The following is a 23,983-nucleotide window of genomic DNA, read 5'->3' as shown; positions in this document are numbered from 1 at the left end:
TCCTCTTCTCTCAAGAACACTCTCTCAGGGTGCATCAGTGGCTCAGTCGGTTAAGCATCTGCCTTTGGTTCAGGTCATGATCCCAGGGTCCTGGGATGGAGCCCCATATTGGGCTCCCTGCTCAGTGAGGAGTCTGCTTCTCCCTTTCCCTCTGCCTGCTGCTCCCTCTACTCATGCTCTCTCTTTCTCTCTCTCAAATAAAATTTTAAAATCTTAAAAAAAAAAAAAACACTTTCTCAATAAATCATTTGCACCAGCATCCCCAAACCCCACTCAGTCTCTGCTTCTAGGGAACCCAACAGAAGGCAGCTATGCTCCGTGTGGAAAATGGATTGGACCAGGTGAAGAATGACAGCAGGAAAACAAGGTGGGAGGCTCATGCACAATCCAGCTAAGCCACACTGGCTTTTTTCTCTTCGACTCTGAAATTCCATGACTCTCTCGGTAGGTTCCTGCTAGCAGTCATAACAAGCTCATTAAATCTGCTCCATATGTTAGAACAGACACAGGTCAAACTGGCACAGTGAGTTGTTTAATCCACTGGGGCTGGTGGTCAGAGAAATAACAAACAGAGCAAAAACTGAAGCATTTGATTTACCAGGCAACCAGATGGAAAAAAAACAGATCATCTTCCAGTCCATCAATGGGAATTTAAAATACAATTCCACTGGGCATCCAAAGACAGGTCTCTTGACTCGTAGATTATCCGGGAACAATTTGCAACCCTGAGTTATCCACCTACTGCCCCCCAGCACAGTTTCGTCTGGAGTCAACAGGTGTTACAAGAATGTGACGTCAACATCACTAGAAACTAGATCTACTTTGAGTATATCAAGCTGCATTTTTGTTTTTATTTATTTTTTATTGGTGTTCAATTTGCCAACATATAGAATAATACCCACTGCTCATCCCATCAACTGTCCCCCTCAGTGCCCGTCACCCAGTCACCCCCACCCCCCGCCCACCTCCCCTTCCACCACCCCTAGTTCGTTTCCCAGAGTTAGGAGTCTCTCATGTTCTGTCTCCCTTTCTGATATTTCCCACTCATTTTTTTTCCTTTCCCCTTTATTCTCTTTCACTATTTTTTATATTCCCCAAATGAATGAGACCGGCCATGCATTTATCTAGAATTCCAGTCAACATGGAAATGCATGCCTTTCCTTTGACAAAATACATCACTGTTCCTTAAACTGGTGTTTACAGAGATACATCCTCAGGAATTCAAAGATTTCTGTAAGAATTTTTTTCTACTTTGATTTTTATGATAACCTTTGAAAAATTAATCTAACTTTATTCTGTAGTTCACAGATGGTCACTGATCACTGAATACTGTCATTAGATTTCAATGGTGGTATTATAATTGGCTGTTGGTCATATTGACACTAAGTGATTATCCAGAACTACAAGTGCTTAACTTTTAATAAAAAGTCTCTCAGTGGAATACAAGCAGATGTATTCTCAGGAGCCTATAAATTTTCAAGTTTGAGAAACACTGACAATAAATTTATTTCTGAAGATGAACTATATCTACAAAGTCCAACTGTCAACATGATAGCATGTAGTCAAAGTGAAGAGCTGGTGTCCTGGGTGCTCTGCTATCCATCCCAAAACAGCAAAGGACAACCTTGCCAGGAGGGGTGAAGGTCCACCTGCAAAAAGTCAAAGGACATCCAGTATTTGCATGCCAAGGCTGTTGAGGGTCACTGTTGCTGTTAGTGTTGTTTATGTCTAATTTTAAAATCATACAAATTATTAAATCAGTGACTGTGAGGTTGTTCCAACTTGGAGTCAGGACCTATTTTTATTTCTAGCTCTTCAGAATCCAGCTGCTGGGCTCCTGGGAGGTGGTCACTAAACACTTAACAAGAGAATAATTATGCATTAAGCCACAAAGATAGTTCCTCAAGGAACTTTCAGGCTAATAGAAAAATGCCCATATTATAAATGATTACTTGCTTGATGAAAAAACAAGTCTGCATTCTTAGGTGCTACCATTAGAAAGAAAAGCAACGAGCCAATTACCATACAAGTCAAGATAACATTACCTCAGAAGGAGGGAAGCTGTTGAGACTTGATTGGGAAACATAAGGACTTCCTGCAATAGCTGGTAATGTTTCTACTGCTTAACCTAGGTGACAGTTACTTGACTGTTTTGTTTTTTGTTTTTGTTTTTGTTTTTTTAATTATTCAGCTTACTATGAATTTGTTTCTGCAAAAACAAAATTCAGTGAAGCACTATACTATCCAAAGTCCTAGCATGAATCCCAGGTTTGCAGCTTATTAGCTGAGTAACCTTGGTAAATCCTGTAACTTCTCTAAGCTTCAGTTTTCTTACCTGTAAAATGGAGACCTCACCAACTTTGCCAGGTACAGTGATTCTTCAGTGAGATAATACATGTGAAAGTGTTTCATTGCCTTGTACAGTGGAAAGCATTATAAAAATGTAAACTTGATTGATATTATCTAGGACTTGTGTTGCAAATGAGACATTATGTCTTAGAAAATGTGGGTCTGGGGCCTAGGTGACACTGAAATGAGTGTATCCCTTTGGTGTCCTTGGGAAGCACATATTCCACAATCTCACTGGTCCCTGGCCTGCCTCCTCTCTGGTCTCCTCTCTCTGACACAGGCGCTGAGCCCTTGCTACACTATGACCTGACAGTTGCCCCAGTATGTGTTGGAGGCTCTCTAGGCCACGTGCTTCCCATACTCTGTTTCTTCTGTCTAAAATTCATCACTCCCTTGGCCTACCCTTCCAGCTTCTTACTCATTTATTCACTCAACAAATGTTTACTGAGTACCTCTCATGTGATGGGCACTGTGCTAGGCCTGGAGGTAAATTCCTGCCCTCATATTACTTACATTCTGGTGGTAACTAACTCACTCTTTACCCATTATTCTCAAGTCAAGGATCTCCACTGCTCTAGAATAATTTCCTAAATGTTCCTTCCATACTCCCCTTCCTCAACCATGAGTCTCCAATCCCCACTGAGTTAATGACTGTCTCTTTCTGCCCTCAGAGCATCCTTTGCACTCAAATAGTAGTCTGCCTTCTTACAGGCAGCAAACTCTGGAGTATAATGACTTTCAACTCCATTTGTAAAGACAAGCACGTAGTAAAAATGACAGCTAATGTGCATTAAGTGCTCAATTGGTGGCTGGCACAGTTCTAAGTACTTTTACACACTAATACCTTTGATTCTCAAAAAAAGCACATGAAGTGAGCATTACTATTGGCCCAGTTTGAAGACGAGGAAGATGAGGCACGGGGAAATAAAGTGACTCACCCAAGGTCACAGAGCTGGGAAGGGGAGGAGGCATAATTTGAATGCAGGCATTGCCCCACCTGATCCCTGCACTCCTCCGGAGACACTATAGATGTGTGAGTGCAATAGAAAGGCCAGAGGAGGCTAGGGATGAGAGCCTTTCACTCAGAAAATTACAGGACAAGGAGACCTTTTCATCACGTGCTTGCAGTGAGGATGAGCTTGAGGGAAAGAGAAAGAGTTTTTTTATCTCAATTTCTGCCTCTATTCCCATTTCCTTTATCCCTTCCCTCCATAAACTTAAACTACCTAGGGATTATCCAATCAATTAGAATGTGCTTTAATTAATGGCATTGTTCAAACTGCTCTGTGTTCCTTCAATCCCCAAAAGACAGTCTCATGGATGAAGTGGGGGGTTGGGGACTTGAGGACTGCAATCTCCTTCCTGTCACTCAGCCCAGGATCCTACAGCGTGGAACACCATCTGGGAGGCAATGTGAAGACAGGCTATCAAGACTGGATTGAGCCCCAGAGATCACCTGGTCTAGCAGCAGCAAACTCAACTGCTGGTGTGGGAGAGCCGCTAAGAGAACTGAGGGAGCAGAGTGTGGGGTGTTAAGTGGCTTGGATAGGAATAAACAAAACAAACACTGTCTAGTGACTTTGCTGTTTTGTGACTTTGTGCAGAACTTCCAGCTAAACGTGGCAGATTAAGCCCATGCATTTATCTCTACTTCCTCCTCCAACCCCACTAAAATGACAGTAGAAGAAGTCTGAAGCGTGAATCCATAAGGGCAAAATGGAGAGAGGATGACAGCAGACAAAAGACATCCATGAGAATCCCACAAGACAAAAGCAATAGCTGATGGAGTAACACAGAGGAAGCTGAAAACTAACATGAAGATGGGGGAGTCATCAAGAAGCAAAGCAATTTTCACCTCGGAACCACAGAAAATCTCTGAATTTGAAGGAACCAGAAAAACCAATGGCCAGGGTAAGGGATGAAAAGAGGACTGGAAGCCACTAAGGCCACTCTCCAGTGGCCCAGTGACTGAACCTCCCTACTCTGGGAGGGGACGAGAGGGTTGCCACTGGTGTAACAGAACTAGCAAGGCTCTCTTGGGCACATCAGACTTGTCAGAAAACAAGAGTAAAGTACTTCAGTGTAAATAGTGGTATAAAATGATTTTCTACACTTTGAAAAGGGATACTCAATGCAGCAGTTTTGCATGTCTCTCTTTAAACTTATTCCTCATATTTGAGGTTTTTGACATTATTGCAAATGCTATGTTTTAAATTTTTTTATTTTCATTTTTTTTAGATTTTATTTACTTAGAGAAAGAGAGCAAGAGAGAGAGAGAGAGAGAGCAGACAAGCCAAGTGGAGGAAGGGGCAGAGGGACAGGGAGAAAGAGGATCTTAAGCAATCTTAAGAATCTTAAGCCCCAATGTGGGGCTCCATCTCACAGCCCTGAGATCACAACGTGAGGTGAAATCAAGAATCAGATGCTCAACTGACTGACCATCAAGCACCCCTGAATATTTCATTTTCTGTTTGTTGGAATTGCTCATTGACCTTGTATCTGGTGACCTTACCAACCTCACCTAGTAATCTGAATCCTATACCTGTGGAATCTTCTGAACTTTCTGTTCAGAAAATATGAACTTTCATATCATCTGCAAATAATACGAGTTTTATTTCTTCCTTTCTATTCATTTTGCCTTCCCACCCCTCCACCCCCAATTTATTTCCCTAGCTAGGATTCTAGTACAATGTTGGAGCAAAGTGGTATTGGGAGTATCACTGTCTCTTCTCTGATTGTCTCATGAAAACTTTCAAAATTTCACCATTATGTTTACTGTAGATTTTTATTATTATTTTGTAAGTTCCTATTATCAGAATAAGGAATATTCCTTTTACTCCTAGATAACTATGAGTTTTCTTATCATAAATCAATATCAAACTTGAGGTGCCTGGGTGGCTTAGTCAGTTAAGTGTCCAACTCTTGGTTTCAGCTCAGGTCATGATCTCAGAGTCCTGAGATCAGTCCTACGTTGGGCTCTGTGCTCAGAGAAGAATCTGCTTGAGATTTTTCCCTCTCCCTGCTTGCTCACTCTTTCTCTCAAATAAAATCTTTTTTTAAAAATGAATACTAAACTTTATCAAATGTTGTGCTTCATCTATGAAAGTCATCGTATGACTTCCATATATTAAACTAAGAGTTCAGTTTTCATTATTGTATTAATTAGGCAAACTGAACTAAGTTTTGAATGTTAAACCAACCTTGACTTCCTATATAAATTGGACTTGGTCATGATAAATCTTTTCCATATATTGTTGGATCATTTTGCTAATACTTCACTGGGAATTTTGTAACATTATCCAAGGGAAAGATTCACCTATAATTTTCCTTTCTTGTAATGGTCCTTAATAGATCTGGGTGTGTCACTAAATATCTGACCCTATATTGCCTTTTATGTAAAATGGAGACAATTTGTCATAATATATAGGATTGCTCTGAAGATTAAATGAAAAAAATATGTGAAAACACTTAGCTTATTTCCTGGCATTTAGTATATATTCAACCAGTACTTACTGAAAGAATGGAATGGACTTTGGCTCTAATCAATTTAAACTTGAGAATAAAATGAATACAAAACAATCCCAAGAATAAATCAATGAAAATAACAAAGGCTTTATTTCTAAAATCAGTAAGCAGGATTTGACACACAACAATCTAATTTATAGAACCTCAGCTGACTTCAGACTCTTACTTAAGATCTAAAGCCCAGTGAAAGCAAATTCCAGACAAAGAGTAGGAGAGAGTGGCTAAGATCCACCATAACCACTCTTTTACCCCACTGCAATAATTTCCAACACCACCATCTCTGTAAAAAGTGGATTGGTAAGACCCCATCTGAGCTGGCATTCAGGAGATTGTCCTTCATGCTTGATCTATGACCTTTCACAAATCACCTAAACTTTCTGGGCCACAGTTTCTTTGTGTGTAAAAAAAAAAACAATAATCCCCACCCAACTTATTCAATAGAGTATTTGTAAGAATGAAATTAAAGAGCTTTTAAAGAGTTAAAACCAGTTAAAATCTAGGTGACTCAAGTGGTTAAGCATCCAATTCTTGATATCGGCTCAGGTTATGATCTCAGAGTCATGGGATCAAGCCCTACGTCAGGCTCTACACTCAGCAGGAAATCTACTTAAGATTCTCTCTTTCTCTCCCTCTCCCTTTGCCCCACTCCTTGCTTGCATGTGCATGCATGTACACACTCTCTCTCTCAAATAAATAAATAAATATAAAAAGTTAAAACCAGCTACATGCAAACATGAGGCATTTTTATGATATTATTATTTATAATATTATGCTAAGTGATTTCTATCAAATATATCAATTAATACTTAAGTAAGTTTATGAATTAGAAACAGAACAGCACAGAATAAATAGGCAAATTGCCCAAGGTCCTATAGCTCTAAACGATGCAGCCAGGTTTGAATTAAGGGCAACCTCAAGCGAGTCTGTGCTCTTAACCTCTACACTATATCAGCTAAGAAAACTGCCAGTCTTCCACTCAAAACAAAAACTTCCTATGTTTCATGTTGTGGTAAGATTGAATATTTGGTAGTGGTCCTAAGTGGCTCAGTCACCTGGGTGTCAGACTCTTGAATTCAGCTCTGGTCTTGATCTTAGGGTCATAGGATTGAGCCCCACTCCAGGTTCTATGCTCTGTGCAAAGTCTGCTTGGGATTCCCTCTCTCCTCTCCCTCAGCCCGTCCCTTCACTCATGCACATACATGTGTGGTCTCTCTTTCTCAATAAACAAATAAAATACTTTTAAAATAATAAGAAATTAAAAAAGATTGATAGCAAGGTATTAAGACTCAACATCATTTAACACAAGAACATCTATTTAAAAAGAAAAAGAAAAGTGCTCCCTTTTATAGTGATCTTTTTTCCCTTTTGAGAAAGATTTATTTTCTCTTTCACTGGAAAAAAATAACAGCACTATCATAAGAAATGTTTCATCTCATAAAGCTCCAGCTAATCAAAAGTTTCCTTGGCTAATTGCCTCAGCTGTGCAACTGGAAGACATTAAGACTTTGGGAAACTCACAGTTCTCCTGTTAATCTAATATTTAAATTGTCCAAACATTTCATTGACTCAAAAGATTGCCCTCCAACCTACAGTAGCTTCCTCCACTGAACATTCTTTGTCAAGTCTCTCTTGTCTCATTGTAAGATCTGCAAATAGCCACAGGCTTTCTGGAATACATCATCTCTAAACCTACCTGATATTGGCAACTTAGCCCAAGTGCACACCTTAGAGATGGATTCTGTAACAGAAAGAATGCCAGTTCTATGACATGAACAAGTCAGCCAGGCTCCCTAAGCCTCCCATTCCTCACTGGTTCCATGGGATTCACCATATCAACTCCACCTGCTTCCAGGGTTGGTGTGCAGATACAATGAGACAAGTTTTGGAAAAGTACTGTGACAACTTCAGGACACTTTACACAGTCTAAAACATCATTTGTGACCAGCCCAGTTGAGTGATGTCAAAAGAGCTCTCTGGGACTCTCTGGGACTTGGTAGTCTTGCTAGCTCACGCAGAAACCTAAGAATAGATTCTTAACTCATTTGTATTGTTTCTGCCACAATCCAGGCTCTCTTTCCCTCTTGACTTTCCCTACTTAAAGTCATTTTTAATTCTTTGCTAAAAAGCAGAGAAGGTGCCCCTCTCCTCAGTTAGACACTTTCACTACTAGAACCAGAGTTCCAGACATTTGAATATGGCTTCTTATACTTCCTTTGTATACTCTCCCCAACAACTCCCACCCTATGTTTCTCCTGCCATGACAGGTGGACTAACCTATGACTGAGGCATAAAATGGGGCACTTGTTTCTCACACCAGGTTTTCCAGACTCTCACCTATCTCCACATGAAGTTCTAGATCTCTCCCCATTCTACCTTAATCACTCAGGAAATATTCACTGGATGCCAACTATGTGCCTGGCTCTGTGCTAAGAACAGAGGATATGAAGTCAAACAGAATGCAAACTCCTCAGGAACTTAAGAGTCTAGTGGGAGACATAGATTAGTAACTCAACAATAAACTGATAGAGTCTGATATAACTGATGATAAATATAATACCAAAGGAACATTGAACCCAGTCCAGGGCTGGTAGCTAGGGGGAGCACTGCAGAAGAAGTCATATGAAAAAAAAAAGAAGTCATATGGGTTGGCTCGTAAAGAATGAGTAGGAGGGGCACCTGGGTGGCTCAGTCGGTTAAGCATCTGACTCTTGGTTTTGGCTCAGGTTATGATCTCAGGGTCATGGGATTGAGTCCCGTGTCAGGCTCCTGCTCAGCATGGAGTCTGCTTAGGATTCTTTCTCTCCCTTTCTCTCTGCTCCTCCTGCTTGTGCTATGTCTGTCTGTCTGTCTGTCTATCTCTCTCTCTCTCTCTCCCCTTCTCTCTCTCAAATAAATAAATAAAATATTTTTTTTAAAAAAGGGGGGGTGAGTTGGAGTCATTAGATGAAGGAAAAGGAAAAGAATATCCCAGGTCAAGGGATGAGTGAGCATGGCCCTTGCAAGAAAATCCCAAGGAATGGCCAAGCATTGGCTAGATTTGAGGAAGTTCTGGAAAATAAAATATAGCTGTAGGCAGAAATAAATCAAATCATGAAGATGGCATTTGCTAGACTAAGAAGCCATGGGGAACCACAGACATAAGGGAGTGGCAGGATAAGCTTTGTGTTTTAGAAGTTCACACTGGTGATTGTGAGAAGGGTAGGCTGAAGAGGTCCTGGTGGAAGGTACAAAGGCCAGTAAAAGAGGCAAGCAGTAAATGAAGCCTCAATTAAGTCAGTGACCTTGAGAATGAAGAGAAAGGCAGACCCAGAGACAGAGAAGAGAAAGAAGCTCTAGGACTCTCTAATTGCAAATGGCAGAGTATTATAAAGGGAATAATAAGTGAGAGGAAGGGACCTGGGTAAGATGACACTCAGGTTTCTGACTTTGATATTAGGGTGAATAAATAGAGGCACCATCACAAGAGAAGCTTAGAGAAAAAGAGATGTGCTTGTTTTGTGCACATGTCAAAAGTGATGATTAGGTTTAGTGAAAGAAGTCAAACACAAAAGACTATATGCCACTTGATTGTATTTTCGTGAACTTCTCAAGAAGGCAAAATAATGTAATGGCAGAAAGCAAATCAGTGGCTGCCCGGGCCTAAGGGTAGGGCAGGGGACCAACTGCAAAGGACCACAGTAAAACTTTTCAGGGTGAACAAATACTAAGATATGAAAAAGCAAGTTTACAAGTTAGAAACACTACATTTCTAAGGCCCCTATCTTCACTGAGGTGGTGGTTACTAAAATTCATGAAAAGTATACACCCAAAATGAATGAGTTCTATTGTGTGCAAATACCTCAATAGAACTACTTTTTTTTTTTTTTTAATAAAGTTGCTTTTTAAAGCAATGTCCTTGGGGATGGCCAGGTAGAGATGGCAGTGAGCAGAGGTCTAAATATACGTGGATTTGGAACTTGTATGGGTGAGGAGTTGATATAATGTAGAAAGGTACAAAGGAGCCCAGGAGATAGCTTGGAAGAAACAACCACAGACCTAGAAAGTACAGCAGCAGACAAATCAACACAAGTTAAGAAAGAGTTTTTAAAAGGGGAGAGTAACCAACAGACTAGCACCCCAGAGAGTTCCAGAAAGACAGAAGCTAAACAAGAGCATCACTGGCTTTGTCCACCTGGAAGAGTTGGGTGGAGGCAAAGTCAGAGATTTCCCTCCCCTGTCTTATTACTAAAATAACTAGGTCATCCTGAAGCAGTAGTTTTAAAACATTTTTTCCACAGCAAAATAGTTGAAGAAGATGGCAGGGTACTTCCTATGACCAATCCCAAAGGTGCTGACTTTCAAAATTTTGCTGATTTGGGTCCTGAAATCCAATTTACAAACACTTTGGCCATGGGTATACCTTTCTGGTCCCATGCCTGTTAGGTGAAAATCAAAATAAATTAGAATCGCCCAAGCACCCTCTACCCAAAAGCAAAGGCCCAAATGGGTGTCAGGTGATAGCCCCAAAGGTTGCTGCCAGGAAATGAAAAGCCGTAAAGGTCACTGACTGGAAATACACAGAACATATGAGACTTGCCACACTCAACACCCAGAACCAAGTCGACAGGAAAAGGAAAATTTAGAGGACAGGGGATTATACATATTTTAAGGCCAAGAGTGACACCCAGTGTTCATAGAGATCATTCCAGGCTCCCAGGCTCCCAGACTCCCAACAACTTCCCATTTTGTTCAGGGCACAGAAGACGAGTGAGCTGGGTCCCAGGTATGACCCAGATGGAGCTGCCCTCTGGCTTCCCAGGTCAGGAGGACAAGCCAGGCCAAGGAGTGGCAGGAATTAGGTGAGAGTGGGTGATTTAGCTGGACCCTAAGAAGCAAAGTGATCTGCAGTTCCATCTCATGATGACAGCTGTGAAGAGATAGCTTGACCATCTCTAAAGCATTTTTGCATTTATTACCTATTCTCACTGAAACCTTAGTAGGCAGGCAGAGCAAGCTGTCAGCCCCATTTTATGGAAAGAAGATGAAGCTGCAGAGAAGTCAACAGGTATATCTACAAACCCAGGTCTCCTGTCCTAAGTGCTCATTCCTTAACACTCTGCAACCAGGACTTAGCCAGGGAGGTCACTGAGATGCGGGAGGGGGATCTGGAGTCCACATCTGGAGCCCCAAACACTAAAGAGGATGCAGCCTCTGAGCATTCCCAAGGTCATTCAGCACACAAAGACTTCTGGAGTGCTCATACGTGCCAGGCACTACCTGTCTGAAAACAAAAAGACAGTCTTTTCTTTTCTAAAGAAGTTTGTAATATATCCAGGGAGGCAGATAAACACCATGAGATGGGACGGGACAGGACTGTGATGAGCAGGCCCAAGTCCAGCAAGAAGACAGCTTTCCAGAGAAGGATGAAAAACTGTACAAGTCCTTTCTGCTCTGGACACAAGGCCTGAGCCCTTGGCCACAGGCAGCTCAGCAAGTGCTTTCACCTGTGCACCAGACCCCCTCTGCACACCCATCTCCTTTCCAAAAAGGAGAGAAAGTGAAGAAGAAAATTCACCTTCCAGTGAAACTAGGGAACAGCCCAAAACCCAAAGCCCACTGGATGGTAAGTAACAGCAGTTTGGGCCAAGTCAGGAGGGGAGGCAGAGAATGGCCTTGGGAAGTGAGTGCACAGTTCTAGAGAAATCTGCACATACCATGAAAGGCCAAACCAGCAACCATTAAGTTAAGCGAGATCAGGACATCTCGGAACTCGGTTGGCACCACCAAGGGATAAGTGAAACAGGAAGCCAAGTGAAAAATCTTTATAAAAAATCAAGCCCTCGGTGAGGCTGGGTAGTAAACAGCTCTGCCACTTCTGATTGAAGACAGTGGAAAAGAAATAAATGCTAAAATGCTATCCAAAAACCCTGTGACAATGCAGGATTTTATGATGACTAAGCAGACTTGCTGCTCACTCCGAAAATAGGAATATGGAGAATGGAAAACATGAACCATAGATATACTCTCCACAGAACACAGAGCAGAGTCTGCGAAAAAGTATTTCAAGGACTTGTATTTATTTTGGGTAAAAAGGTGACCAGAGATTGCTGGTGAGGGCCCTGGGGGGCGGGGGCAGAGGGGTGTTCATGCTATAAAGATCTAAAAAGTACAGGCTAGAAATAAAAAACATTTTGGGGGGGTACTTGGGTGGCTCAGTTGGTTAAGCATCTGTCTTTGGCTCAGGTCGTGGTCCTGGGGTCCTGTGATCGAACCCCCCCCCCCAAATTGGGCTCCCTGCTCTCCTTCTCCACCTTCCCCTGCTTGTGCTCTTGCATGAGCTCTCTCCCCTCTTTCTCTTTCTCTGTCAAATAGATAAAATATTTTTTTAAAAAAAATATTTTTGATGCACAGCTAAGCTTACAGGAAAGTAAGGGAAATCCACAAGATCTCAAAATGAAATGGGAATAGAAAGTAGAATGGAGGAGAATTGGAGGTTATTCTGAAATTCTCTACCCAGGACCCAGACGTCCTGTTTAAATGGTCCCATGAAAAGATCCAAGATCAGATGCCGAGAGGCCCAAGGTAGAGGCTGGAGGTAGAAACTCTGCATGCATCCAGGAACCCCACAGAGCTACACCCTTGGAGAAGGGTGAGCTGGGGGAAATGTCCACTTGAGAGCTGGGAGGGAAATCTGCCTTGGGCTATAGGTGCAGGAAGCGGTGAGGGGGACTCACTGGGAATTTAGAAGCACAAGCCTTCTCTCCATTAGGAGAGGTTTGAAAATACACTATCTATATGCAGGGAACTCCAAAGGGAAAATTAATTTCGAGTGCTTCTCAGTCAAAATCACCCTAGGTACCTGGCAGATGCAAAGGCAAAATCACTCAAACCCCGCAGGATTCCTACAGTTAGCAAAATATGATCAAATCACAAATTACCAAAAACTTAAGAAACAAACCACCAGGAAAGCATTAACAACAAAGTAAAGATTTGGAACCCAAATAACTCGCATATTAAAATTATCAGATACAAAATATAAAATATGTAGAAAGAGAAGACACATGTCAACAAAAACAATTGTCCAAGGATATTCATGGCAGCTTTTTAAAAAATTTATTTATAGTGACTAACATCTGGAAACAGCTCAAATGTTCATCCATAAGAATGGATAAACCGATTATGATATAACTCACTCAAGGAAAAAGACCTCAACAATAAAAAGGAAATGAATTAAGGAATGAACTACAAGGTGAATAAATCTCAAAAACATTAGGCTGAGAAAAAGAAAGCAGATTCAGAAGCCACACATACATACTGTTTGATTCTATTTACATAAAGTTCAGAAACAGGTAAAACTAATCTGTGGGTGATAAATAGAACACTTGGGGAGTAGGAGGAGAACTGACTGGAAAGATACGGGGGAGCTTTCTGGAATTATGGAAATATCCATATGCCAATTAAGATAATGGTTTCACAGGACACACAGTTATCAAAATTCATCAAACTGACTGTTACGATTTGCACATTTTTCGTACATTCATTAGTTATATCTTGATAAAATACACACACACATAATTTAATGAAAGAGAAAATGGAAATCATGTTCCAGCCCATAAAAAGTGATCACGAATATCTGAAAAAGATTCAGAAAGAAATTCTAGAAATAAAAATAGATAATCACTGGGGTGCCTGGGTGGCTCAGTCAGTTAAGCGTCTGCCTTCAGCTCAGGTCATGACCTCAGGGTCCTGGGATCCAGCTCTGCATTGGGCTTCCTACCTCTCCCTCTCCCTTTCCCTCTATGCTTGTGCTCTCTTACTTGCTCACTCTCTCAAATGAATATATAAAATTTTTAAAATAAAAAAGAATTAATAAACACGGGACAGCTACCAAAGCAGTGAGAACTGGAACCCAAGACCTCAAAGAGAAAAGACATGGAGAGATGAGAGTCAGATATTTAGCTGTGCTTTTTCCTCTTACAGTATTTGCTGAAAGAGACCAAATGAGAACATGGGAGGTTGTGAAGAACATGGCAACAAAGAAGGTGCGAAATGAAGCTGAACTCCTGGTAGCCTTGAGGGCTGGGAAGATAAACAGGGGAGTTCAGAACCCTATAATGTACCCCCAGGCCCTCAGGTGGGACCCTGGTAGAGTTACACCCTCATAGTTAGAGTGGCAGTCCCCATAAAGACCAAAACCAGAATCAAATCAACTAAATTTCAAAATGAATTAAATCTTCCCCTAGTGCAACTGCCTGACTGAAGCAAGTGTCAGTCATCTTTGGCCTCCACAGCATCAAATTATTTCTACAATGTCTGTCATTCAATGAAAAACCATGAAAGGGCTCCAGAGGGCATCTAAAACCCAGGAAGTAGGGTTGCCATCACTGCAACACCAGCACCCTCGCCATGTTCCAGAAGATGACCACGGTCTGGGAAATGGCCACATTTCTTTACTCAGGCAGCAGCTGACTTCAGTTGGCAGTTTTCTATCTAGCTCTAGAAAAATAAGCCTGTCTCATATCCTTGGGGACACCAGCATCAGCCAGCTGGGCCCCCTCCTTGGGGGTCTGGATCTCAGACCCAGGAGGCCCTTCACGGAGCTCACTGACACCAGCACCAGATGAGTAGTCGTGAGTACCCAGTCCCAATGGGTCTACACTTCCACTTTGTGAGGTCCCACCTCCAGGCTTACAGGTTCTAGTTATCCTAGCCCCTTACCTTTGCTCCCCTAGCTTTAGGGATGGGTATCTATATTCGCTACCTCTTTAGCACTGGAGACTCCTTTCCGTTGTTGTTTTTTGTTTGTTTGTTTTCAGAAACCTAGTCAACAAATTATAACTGCTTAACAATTCTTTATAGTAAATTTTCTCTGTTAAGATAACTGATGTATCTCACCAGTCAGGTCATCTTTGATTCCTCCCTTCACTGCCTTATAGTTTACAGCAGACAAATCTTGTACACAGGTTTAATAGATTCAGATCTAATTACCTAATTTTCTTAGTGCTATCTTAAATGGCACTTTAAAAAATGAGTTGAAAGATTCATTATAGTTAAGATGTCAAGTGTCCCCAGATTCATCTATAAGTTCAGTACAATCCAAATCAAAATTCTAGAAGACTTTTTTCCAGAAATTAATAAGCTAATTCTAAAATTTATTTAGAAAAGCAAAAGGAATCAAATTAACCAAAACAGTTTTTAAAAGGAGGAAAAAAGTTGGAGGACCCACACTATCTGATTTCAAAACTTAATATAAAGCTATACTAATCAGGGCGCCTGGGTGGCTCAGTGGTTGAGCGTCTGAGTTTGGCTCAGGTCGTGATGCCAGGCTCCTGGGATTGAGTCCCACATCAGGCTCCCTATAGGAAGCCTGCTTCTTCCTCTGCCTATGTCTCTGCCTCTCTCTCTGTATCTCTCATGAATAAATAAATAATCTTTTTTTTAAAAAAAAAAAAAAAGGTATACTAATCAAGACAACTTGATATTAGTGAAAGGACAGACATACAGATGAGAGGAACACAATTAAGAGACATAATAGAGCCTCATTTATGTCATCAATTGATTTCCCACAGAGATGTCAAGGCAATGGAGAAAAGATAGCCTTTTCAACAAGAGGTACTGGAGCAGCAAGACAAATACAAAAACATACCCCCCCCCAAAAAAAAATCTGATCTATATCACACACCATATACATTTTCAAAAAAATAAATACTAGCAGTTTTTATCATTGACTATCTTCACTGAAGAAACTTCTAAAAACACTTCAGGAAGAAAAAACCATCTGTCTCACAAAACAAAAAATGAGAAAGGAAATTGACAAACATGCGGGTAAATTTATACAATTATTATCTATAAAAAAATAGTAATAATGTCTCATTTTTAGAACTTTAAAATTATTTTAAAATACTACATAAATCACCTAATATAAGAAAGGGCAACTAGAGTTTAGATAAAATACCTTTGCATTTTTCAGGAAAATTATAAAAATGCTTGATGATTTTAGATTTTAAGTTAAACATTTGTATTAAAAAATGAAGAGCGACTGTTAAAAATGTAAACCTTTAAAATTTTTTTAATAACAAAGCATACAACTTCTAAAACAGTGTAGACAAATTGAATTAAACAAAATGTAAGTGAATCCTAAGTTTGCTAAGAAAGGAGAGGCAAAAGCATTGAAAACCTGGGCAAATACAAAGCCCAAAAATGATACAGAAATATAATACATACTAGTGATCATAAGGAAGAAAACTTGATGACATTCGGCAGTTAAAATAAAGAGATCATCATTTTGGATGGCAAACAAACGCCAACTCTATGCTACTTATAAAAGATGGACCTAAACTTGGACACAGAACATTGGAAAATAAAAGACTGAGAACCCACTGTGACTGTGGCATACCGTGTATACAGGAACTGACAGCTGACTCCATAGTAACATCACACAAAGCACAAGTCAGCAGAAAACATTATTACAGATAAAGAAGGTTACGAGTAACAAAAAATTTGATTCACAGAAAGATGAAACAATTCTACACTTGTAGCTAATAACCTACCTTAAAAATATATAAAGCAACAATTGACTGGATTAATAACTTCACCAGCATAGTAAATTCTTTTAATGCATCTTTCTCAGTTATTGAAAAGATCCAACAGTCAAATATTAGTAAAACTATAGATGTGAACAGTGCATTCATAAGCTAGATTTAATGGACAATAATAGGACTCTTCTCCCAATAATTAGAGACCATGCATTCTTCTCAATTTGTTCAATTTGTAATTGAACTATTACAAAAATAGACCAGGGATTAGAGAGGCCATAAAGCAAGTCTCTCCAAAGTTCAAACAATATATATGAAATAGCTCACATTTTCTGATCACAGTGAAATTAATTCAAAAACACCCAAAGCAAACAAACAAAAACACTTTTAAAATGCACGTTACCAAATAGCTGATATCCCCAGCGGAGCCTGAGCTCAGAAGCTAAAATAACTAGACTCCTGAGAGTTAGAACCACCTCAGAAGAAAGTCAACAAACTGAAGAAACATATACCCATCTGAAAAAAAATATTAAAACAGGTAAACTAAGGTTTTTTTCTTAAGTACGCATGGAAAGTATAATAAGTAAAGATGTTAGTAATGTTAAACAAAAATTTGAAATGATTTTTAAAAAGAAAGATTTGATGATTATAATAGTTGAAATAAAAATCATGATAGACTATATGGAAGGATGAATTCAATTGAAAAAATAAATTGGTTAGTTTGAAAATTAGATTGAGAAACTGTCCTAAAATTAAGAAGGAAAACATTAAAGAGATAAAGATTTACTTTTTTTAGGATTTTTTAAGTTTATTCATCTGAGAGAGAGAGAGAGAGAGAGAGAAAGAGACAGAGAGAGCACAAGCAGGGAGAGAGGTGGAGGAAGAGGGAGAAGCAGACTCCCTGCTGGGCTGAGATCTGGATGAAGGGCTCCATGTGGGACTCAATCCCAGGACCCTGATCATGACCTGCGCCAAAGGCAGACACTTAACCATCTGAGCCACCCAGGTGCCCCTGGAGAAAAAGATTTACATTTTAAAAAATCTTATCTACTAAGTAAATAATAATTGTAGGCCGATATCTGAAAAATAGGGTCCTCAGAAGATGAAGAAATATTTGAAGAAATAATGGAAATAAATTTCCTATAATGAAAGAAAATGAACAAATTTGAAAGGGTTCAAGGAGTATCAAACACTAGAGTAAAAGAATGTCAAAATAGGGAGAATAAATTAACATTTGCATTGAATATTTTAATATACCCCTCTCAGAAGCTGATAAATCAAGCAGACAGAAATAAGCAAAGATAATGAAAATTAGAACAATTCAATGAATAAGTATGAGCTATCATTGGAATGACTCTATTGCCCCCATTTGTCCCAGATAGTACTAGTTAATGCCCATTGCCCTGGCCAATTATTCATTATGGCCCCTTTCACTCTCAAGCATGTCATAGTTTAGACAATAAATTATATGGTCCTGCTGGCTATTGGATGCGTTTAGAATTTTACACTCAACAGCAGAGAAGGTAATTTTTTTACCAGATATGTAACATTTACAAAAGTAGACCTGTATTAGGCTATAAAAGAAAGCTCAATAAATCCATTCATTTAGTCATTCTTTCATTCAGCAAATATTTTTGAGCACCTACCATATGACTTAGCATTTTTCTAGCCTAGCCTCGGAATGCAGCCAAGATGCTACATGGCACAAGTTCTATGGCAACTGTTCACACTATGTTCTAACTATGTTCTAGTATAGCCAGGAATGCCACATCGTATCACACAAGGGCTTGGTAGTCTATCATGACAGCTACCTGAAAGCTTTACAGTACACAGCCTACACGCCATAACAACAGTCTCGGGTACACTAGTGAACAAAACAGACCAAGTCTTGCTCTCCTGGAGCTTATATTCTAATAGAGACAGAAGGTGAACAAAATAAGGGATGTGTTTAGTATTATAGTAGGTAAGCAACGTGAATAAGAATAAAGCAGATAATGGAGATAGGAGTACCAGAAATCAGGGTTGAGGAAGGAGTGGTAATTTTAAATAGCATGGTCAGAATAAGCTTACTGAGAAGATGACATTTGAGCAAAGGGTTAAGTAAGGAAAGTGAGCCACATGGATATCTGGGGGAAAGTACACCAGGGAGTGGGAACAGCTATTGCAAAGCCTGATGTGGAAGCTTACCTGGCACATTGAAGTCAAAACCAAAAATGCGAAAATGGCTAAGTTTAGAGAAAAAGAGGGAAAGCACTAAGTGACAAGGTCAGGAAGGTAAAATTAGCCAGATGGTGTTGACTTTCAGGATGTTGGCTTTTACACTGAAGGACCTGGGGGCCCGGGGGTGGGGCTGGGGGCGGGCCCTCTAGTGAACTTTAAACCGTAATGACATCATCTGACTCATGTTTTAAAGGATCATGCAGGCTGCTAAGTTGAAAGTAAGAAAAAAAAAAAAAAAGAAAGAAAGAAAGAAAGTTGTAGGGTCACAAGGTCACCCAAAGAGAAACCTGTTAGGAGGGTGTTAAATTAATCCAGATAAGAGATGAAGGTATTTAGATCAAAGTGGTTGCTGCAGAATTTAAGAAACAAAACAGATGAAGAGGGATGCCTGGGTGGTTCAGTGGTTGAGCATCTGACTTTGGCTCAGGTGGTGATCCCAAGGTTCTGGGATCGAGGCCCACATCGGGCTCACCTCAAAGAGCCTGCTTCTCCCTCAGCCTGTGTCTCTGCCTGTCTTCTATTTCCTAGAGTTGAGTCTCTTTTGGTCTGCTTCCCTCTCTGTTTTTTTTTTTTAATATTTTATTTATTTATTCATGAGAGAGACAGACAGACAGACAGAGACAGAGACACAGGCAGAGGGAGAAGCAGGTTCCATGCAGGAAGCCTGACTCGGGACTCCATCCCGGGTCTCCAGGATCAGGCCCTGGGCTAAAGGCAGGCGCTAAACTGCTGAGCCACCCAGGGATCCCCATCCCTATCTGTCTTTATCTTATTTTTCCTTGTCTTCCCCTATGTTCATCTGTTTTGTTTCTTAAATTCCACATATGAATGAAAACATATGGTATTTGTCTTTCTCTGACTGACTTATTTCGCTTAGCATAATACCCTCTAATTCCATCTATGTTGTTGCAAATGGCAAGATTTCATCCTTTTTGATGGCTGAGTAATATTCCAGTGTGTGTGTGTGTGTGTGTGTGTGTGTGTGTGTACACACTACATCTTCTTTATCCATTCATCTGTTGGTGGACATATGGGCTTTTTCCATAGTTTAGCTATTGTGGACATTGCTGCTATAAACATTGGGGTGCAGGTGCCCCTTCGAATCACTAGGTTTGTATCCTCTGGATAAATACCTACTAGTGCAACTGCTGGGTGGTAGGATAGTTCTATTTTTTATTTTTTTGAGGAAACTCCACACTGTCTTCCAGACTGGCTGCACCAGCTTGCATTCCCCACCAACAGTTAAGATATGAGACTGGGACAGTGAATATATCCAGCCCTTGGAAGAGTTTCCTTGTGCCCCTTTGTAATACCTCCCTCTTCCCTTTCCATCTTCCCCCTACCCTTCAGGCAGCCACTGATTTACATGCTGACACTGTAGATTGCTTTGCATTTTCTAGAATTTTATAGAAATAGAATCATACGGTGTTTACTCCTTACTATCTGGCTTCTGCCACTCTGCATGATTACCTTGAGCTTCATTCATGTTCTTGCACATGTTAATATTTCATTCCTCTTGTCGATAAGTAAGTAGTGTTTCATTTGTATGAATGCACCACATTTTATTTACTTACTGGTGGACATATTATATTGGCTCTTTCCAGTTTGGGCTATTACAAATAAAGCTGCTATGAATATTCTTTAATAATAATAATAATGGAAAATATGAATAAAATATTGCCTACAAAAGTGAGAGACACAGAACAGACTATGAAACATTATGAAAACATGATAGGATTACAGAGTAGGGACAACAATAATGAATTTAGAATGAGACCAATCAGCATGGTTTTGTGTATTTTTCCAGCTGTCTTCAACTGCAGGAGTACAAGCATAGAGAAGACAGAGGGGCACCTGGGTGGCTCAGTAGGTTAAGCAGTTAAGTGCCTGCCTTTGGGCCAGGGCATGATCCCAGGGTCCTGGGATGGAGCCCAATATCAGTCTTCCTGCTTGGCGAGGAGTCTGCTTCTCCCCATTCCTCTGCCTGCTACTCTCCCTACTTGTGTGCTCCCTGTCAAATAAGGAAATAAAAATCTTTAAAAAAAAAAAAAAAAGAGAGAGAGAGAGAATTACATTCAAGTTGGAGTTTTACTCTGAGTAAAACACAAAGCAAAAGAGGGGCAAGATATGAGAGTATGTGCAAGAGAGGATGCTAATGGGCCATGGAGTTTGGAGAAGGTAAGAGAGTCCACTAACAATCATGTTTGCGTCTGAGTGTATATGTAAACATACAGGTAATTCTGTAATGATAATATCAGGAAATATAGTTGATAAGTGAATTCTTTTCCCCTTATGGTTTCAATCCTTTTCTGTACTAAACTGCCAGCTTAAGGAACTCCCAGCTCCCAGCAAAAGAGAGAAAGGAAAAGGAGGGAACAGGTGGTTTATTTGCAGGACTCTGGGACTCTTCAGAAAGGCTACTTGAAAATAGTTGAAGGGAATAAAAATAGAATATAAATGGTGAAGACATTCAGATGTGGATTCACATCCAAAACAGACTCAAACAACAATAGTCCTCACAGAACATGAGAAGGAGCACTGGTCCCCGGAGCAAGTAAGCCTAGGTGCAGGTTCCAATTTAGGTGCACTGGCAGGGAGGTCACCAACGTTGTTTTCTCACTTGGACAGTGGATCATACTTGACGTACCCACGTCACAATATTGTAATGAAGACTGGAAGCTCTGGGAGAGCAGAGGGTGTGTCTATCCCAACCCTGTTCACAGGGTTTCAGAGCTAATTCTCTCATATATCAACATACACTGATGGTTAAATGGTATCTTGAGTGATCAGCGTTAAAGAACTTCTTTAAACTGGCAAGTGGGATCTGAATGCTAAAGTCTTCATTTTTTTTCCAACTAATGTTCCTCCCTTCCCCACACTATTATTGCTCCAGCAATGACCCTGAACCAAGAACCAGGGCCATCCTTCAACCTAAAAGTTTCCCCCAGGTCTCCATGGCCAGTGTGATGTCCCAACCATGTAGGGTCAACCAACCCACAGTCAAGGACAATACTGGTTCCAACATCCCCCAGTACAGTTAAGATCTCCTAGACCACCGACATCACAATACTCCCAACATTTCTCATGTACCAGTATCCCCCAGGGCCACTCCCAGCATGGAAGCAGGTCTCTGGGAATATCTAACAGCCCTAATCTCCAAAAGGCCTCCCCATTCAGACAAGTCTCCCTCCCCATCTCACCTTCTCTGTTGTCTCCAGCTCAACCCAGCTCCTCAGCCCAGGGCACACTTTCCACTCCTTCCTATTCCATCCCAGACTCGCTGGGCAACCCTTATAAGACAACCTTTTCAGACAACCCTTACTTCATCCTCCTAGCAGATGCTGGAGGAAGAAGTAGAACATGGTGGACAGCAACCATCTTATGAGCCCCTTCATCTCTACCTCTTTACAGACTCTAAAATTGATGTATGTGGTAGCCTGAAAGTAAGCCAGGATGAATCCAACCGACTACTACCCTTGTCAATTCATTAGACAAATGTAACAAAGTGGAGGTGGTAGGGAGGCGGGCTTTGAGTTAAAAACCTGACAAGCTTGCTGTACCACCTATAAAGCAAAGATAATGGGACCTTTGGCTCAAGGTCGTTGGAGGGATAAAGGAAATCATTTAAGTACCTAGCTTAGTACCTGGCACTTGGCACCTCAGCAAATGCCAGTCCCCCACCTCCTTTGACCCAGCACATCCAGCTGCAGCCATGATCCCCAGAACCACAAAGAAGCCTTTCTCTTAATGCGCTTTCATCACCACGTGAAGGAAATGAACATTTCCCAGGCATTTCCCCTTTACCTGGCCCTTCTTAGAATCCCTCTGGGATGATCCCCCTTTTTTTACAGAGGCTCAGAGATATCAGGTGACTTTCTCAAGGTCACATAGCTCCTATGAGGCTTAGCTGAGATTGAAACCTAATTCTCTGGAACTCCAAAGTCTACTTTTTATGCTTCCCACAGCACTCTCCTTCAAAAGGACATATGTGAATCAGAAGCACAAACTGGTTGAAATTATTATACAACATCAAGGAAAGGAAGTCATGAGACAGGAAGGGCAGTTTACTCAGGGGACATATTGTCCTATACTTAAATATCCTTCTATCTTGGAGTCTCCTCCTCTCATCTGGCTTTCCCTCTCACTCCACAAGGTGGCAATATTCCACAAAGTTAGGGGTACAGCAGCTCTGTGTAGCTGGGATCCAAGGGTCTCAACACAGCAACCTCATGTACTACCTGCTAGGAAAGACACCCATTGCTAAGTACTCTGAAACACACCGGACAGAATGAACATGAGCATCACAACAGAAAAACCTCCTTACTACCCCGCCCCCCCCCCACACACACACACAAACGGGAGACAAACAGGTGCACTCTCTCAAGGCCTTGGCTGACACTTTTTTCCACATTAGAAGTCAGAAAAACAAGAAAAAAAGAATGAAAAGAGGGTAATAAGACAAGAGGAGAAGGCAACAAAACAGAAGTGAAAATAATAAGGAACAGGGCCAAGGGTCAAGTGAAGGAAAGCAAGAAGGAAAAGGAATAGAATGCTCTGAATTGGAAGACTCTATTTCTAGCAACCCAGGTCAGGGCACATAGGAAATCAGGGTCAGAAAGAGGCAGCCACTTGGCTAGGGTCACAGAGCAGGTCAGGGCAGAGTCCTCCTTTGGGCTGAACTATCTTCAGCCACTGGGTACCACTGACACACCAAATCCATAATTCCACAGGGCTCCAGGATCACAGACCCTAAGACTACCACTTACAGAAGAATGGAGTAGACCTACTTTTCCATTTTCCCTGATAAGTATGGATAAAACCCCTCAACTTTAAAATAAACTTAGCAGGAGTCTAAAAGAATGAAGACAGACAGACTAGGGACCTCAGGACCCAAGAAGTGAGTTCTCTGAGGGTTTTTTGTGTGTTTTTTTGTTTTGGTTTGGTTTTTTTTTTTTCCCCTTCAGTCTGAGTGCTGGAGAATCCAGCAACCTAGCAATGCCAGTAAACACAGACACTCTGCCCCCAAAGAGAAAAGCTCCAAGAAAATCCTGTCCCCACGAAAGGGACAGCCTAGCAAACAGAAAACTTTTGAGCAAAAACTACTCAGCTCCAGCCAAATATCCCCAAAACATTGCAGCTTCACCCCCACTTTCACCAGTAAAGGTCAAATGGAAAGCCTAGAGTTTTACTTTTGCCAGGCTTTAACAAGACACCCTTAACTCCCTTCTTGCTGTGGTGCCAGAGAAGGTCAAGTGAGAAGCTGGGATTTCATTCTTGCCAGTCAGTAACAAGCACCTCTGACCAGGTGGAGTGGTCAGTGGAGACCACATGGGGTTCCTGGACTTCTGTCTCCACCAGGAGGTAGCAAAGCACTC

General features: G+C 40.9%; 1 long non-coding RNA gene across 3 annotated transcripts in view; it reads right to left on the bottom strand.

Annotated features, from left to right (window-relative positions):
* LOC144281036 (uncharacterized) overlaps positions 1-23,983 on the bottom strand; it is a 98,221-nt gene that overhangs the window by 59,286 nt on the left and 14,952 nt on the right. The window contains exon 3 of one of the 3 annotated variants that reach the window (XR_013349488.1): positions 1,499-1,649. The exons of the other annotated variants lie outside the window; for them this stretch is intronic. This is a non-coding gene — a long non-coding RNA (uncharacterized LOC144281036). Of the gene's footprint in view, positions 1-1,498; positions 1,650-23,983 lie in introns of those variants that run through there. 3 annotated transcript variants of the gene reach the window in all.

The sequence above is a fragment of the Canis aureus genome, chromosome 12 (genome assembly GCF_053574225.1).
Source record: "Canis aureus isolate CA01 chromosome 12, VMU_Caureus_v.1.0, whole genome shotgun sequence".
In the NCBI taxonomy this organism is placed as follows: domain Eukaryota; kingdom Metazoa; phylum Chordata; class Mammalia; order Carnivora; family Canidae; genus Canis; species Canis aureus.
The sequence above is the reverse complement of the archived record's forward strand: the minus strand, read 5'-3'. Positions and strand labels throughout refer to the sequence as shown.